Source organism: Rhea americana, unplaced genomic scaffold (assembly GCF_003343005.1).
Source record: "Rhea americana isolate MKP2758 unplaced genomic scaffold, rheAme1 scaffold_37, whole genome shotgun sequence".
Classification (NCBI taxonomy): Eukaryota; Metazoa; Chordata; class Aves; order Rheiformes; family Rheidae; genus Rhea; species Rhea americana.
In genome coordinates this window covers 5,096,673-5,099,943 of record NW_028186501.1, presented here as the reverse complement: position 1 = coordinate 5,099,943, position 3,271 = coordinate 5,096,673, and the positions used below count along the sequence as shown (strand labels likewise).

The window sequence follows — 3,271 nt, the reverse complement described above, 5'->3', positions numbered from 1 at the left end:
CCCGAACGGCTTTTCGGATTTGTCTGTCTTTGGCATGTGGTTTCGTGTTTCTATTATTGATTCTGAGCACCTGAGCCAGATCCTTTCAAGATTGCCTTTTTCTAGGACTGAAAACATAGTGTTAGTGCTAACAAATTTTACTGTAAATATTTTTATAAGACGATTTTAAAGAATTTTTTTGGATTGCTTTTTATTGTTGTCAATGACACTTATGTTAAATTCTAGATCTAATTCTTACACTCCAGTGCAGTTCTTGCTGGCTGTGTTGCAGGTGTAAAATTGTATGTTTTCTGCACAAGAAATTAAATACTGTAACTAAGGTCTGGGATAGCTCTTGTGTTGATCGTAACATTATAGAAGGGACAGCAGTGGGCTCGACATTATGAAATAGATTAAAATCCATTACCTCAGTCACCAGTACACTCTTGGATTAGTAGTGATTTTAAATTAATTGAAAAGCTCCGATTTAATTTTCTTCTGCTGTTCATCTGCTTTGCAGTTAGCTTGGTGGACAAGCTTTCTCTCACCGGTTTTGTTTCTCAGCTCCCCTGCTCGAGCGCAGTGCTGCCCAAAGATGGAAGAGGTAGCGCACATGATATAATGCACCTGTGTCAACCCCCCAACTTGCCAAAAATAATCAAAGTATTGCAGGAGGCTTTTGTAAAAGCTTTAAAAACTTCTGGGCTAGTTCCTCGCGGTGTCTTTTTTGAATATATAAAGCCTTGGCACAGCCTAGTTGGGCTTGCACGCTGCCAGGTTTGCAACTTGGGGAGCAAATGCACAGCAGGATATATTTGAATTGAGCAATGTGTTGTTAGAACAAGAAAGATGAATCAAGCCCATCTTTCCCATTTGTGCCTAATGGATAATTTGGGAGTGATTAAAACCAATTTTCTTTTCATTGAGTTTACCAAATACTTTTCTATCTAGATGTGTAGAGCACTGTAATTACCATAAATATACTTGGCAGCGTTTGCATGACAACACCATGAAAGCTTGATACTGTTCTCTTGTTTGCGGTGTCTGGAGACTCAGATCCTTAATACCCAGTGATGAGTGATGCCTCTTCATCAAACTAATGTGATGATTCAACRGATAGATGCATCTTGCTTTTAACCTTTGGGATTCATTGCTAATAAAACTTAGTGACAGGACAGCTGCCCCCTTGGCTTAACACCATGCCATAAATCATATTCACGTAAGAATACTTGGTTGCTGCAAGCTAGTGTTTGGGAGTGTGTTAGACATTATAGTCTGGAAATGAATGAATTCACTTTTTTTTTCTTCTGCCCTCATCTTAGTCATGGAATTAATAAGTTATTTTCCTCTGTGGTGACAATAAATAAATATTGAGAATTTTAATTTGTATATTCTATRTATAAAGAAACCCTTTAGGAATAATGGACGATTGTGTAACAATTTACCTGGATGTGAAATTCTTTGTTTTCATGAAACAGACTTTGTTTGGTGTGATAGCTGACAGCATAATGTAATGATTTGGTTGCCTRTTTAAGCCCATTTTTTGGTTATTTTATTTTTTGCATGAGCATGAAGGACCAAGGACGTTGCAAAGTAATTCTCTTGACAGCTGTATTGTCCTTTGGGACAAACAACTCAAGGAACAGTCTTCACTGGCATAGTTAAATATTATAACAGAAAGATCACATTGTAGTTCCCAGGACTTTAATTTGAATAAAAATTGGACTAATGAAACTCTCCTGGGTCTGTTCTGATTTCTTCAGCTTCTGATGGCAAATTTCTCAATGCTCCACATGGGATTTTTCTTCTTTAATTACAGCAGCACAAACCGCAGTCTGACCGTGTCTCCTCTGAAGTGGGCCACCTCTGCCTGCATCGAGCAGAGCCTCTCCAGGAGGCGCTGAAGCGAGCTGGGTATTGATACTGTGTACGTATGATATACATATATACATATGTATGTATATGCACTTGGTGSCAGGCGTAGGATGCAGCCCTGGCACCAGGCGCCCTGGCACGGGTGGGCGTCCTCTGCTCTCGCTGGGGCCAATGTAAGAGAGGAGAGTTGCTTGTGGGCATAATATTTCTTAATAACAGCATTAAACTCCTTTCTTCCCTGATGGGAAAGATGATGTCTCGTACACCTCGGAAGGCTTTTTTTGTGCTTTTGCGGTGAGAAAAGGCACCGAGCGCAGGGCAACGCGCCCAGCGGGGCGGCTCAGGGCCGCGGGCGTCTGCGCGCCGCCCATGGGGCACCCGGCCCTCGCCGCTCGCGCTGCCTCTCGCACCCGCGTGCTGGAGGACGGCTGGTCCGGGGAACGTTATGGATGTTTTCYGGATGCTTTTCTCTGTTGGAAGACACTTACTGAGCCCCTCCGTGTTTACTCCCATGGTCTTTCGTGTACCCGCTCGCTCTGCCGAGMTGAGAAAACCAGCTGCCCTCCGCGGTGCTGGGCAGCTCCCTTCGGGGTAACCCGCCCGAGATACGGCTCTTCTGCAGCAGAGCGATGCCGCGTGAGTCGCCAGCGAGCTGAATCAAAGGCAGGGCAGAAAACAAGCTTAGCTGGGGAAATTGCAAATGTCTGATAAAAGATATAGCTAATTGTAGACCCAAACGAGTCATAAATATGGCCAAAAAGGGGTCACTTGCATAGCCCTGCCCAGGACTCTAGCAGTGGGATGGGGCTGGGCTGGTTTGGGAGGCAAAACCGCATCTCCTCAGGCTGCTGGCTTGCCTTCGGCTGTGCTGATGAGTACTGTGTGATGGCAAGGAATAATTGCAATTAAAAAAAATTAAATTTGTTGGACACTTCTGTGCGGGACCACTGCAGAGCCGCTGCCAGCAGCGCGCGGAGGCTCCTGGAGCATCCTCCGGTTGCACGGTGATGAGTGATGTTGCATGACATAATGTTACGCTATGCCACAAAAAAGCACAGAAGTCACTTAACGACTTAGTGATGCAAAATATTCCAAAGAAATACGCTGAAGTGAGTAATGTTAGTGTTCTTGTTCAGCAAATTGAATGAGGTTTAATTGGCACAGCTGCTGCAATTCAATGCATTTGATTTGGCCACAATTTACAAACTCTACCATGGTGAGCCTTGCATTTTTTTCTTATTTCTTTATATTATACTTTTTCTACAGTGTTATCTCCTCTAAATGGTGAGTTTGTCCCACCAAGTGAATGCTGAGGTATAATTTAAAATATATTCCCATGTCTGAAGTCTGTGTTGTGATTGAGATAGAAACTAAGACTTTATTTGGTGTGTTTTGTTTTTTTTTTTTTCTTCAAGCT

The 3,271-nt window shown here is 43.1% G+C and overlaps 1 protein-coding gene across 9 annotated transcripts in view; it reads left to right on the top strand.

Moving 5' to 3' along the window:
- The window catches only part of KLHL3 (kelch like family member 3), a 55,529-nt gene extending 53,816 nt beyond the window's left edge, over positions 1–1,713 (top strand). For all 9 annotated transcript variants that reach the window (XR_014896792.1, XM_085312838.1, XM_085312834.1 and 6 more), the window contains one exon: positions 1–1,713. This exon is cut by the window's left edge. The gene's annotated coding sequence lies outside the window, so the exon portion shown is untranslated.
- Positions 1,714–3,271: the final 1,558 nt, after the last annotated feature.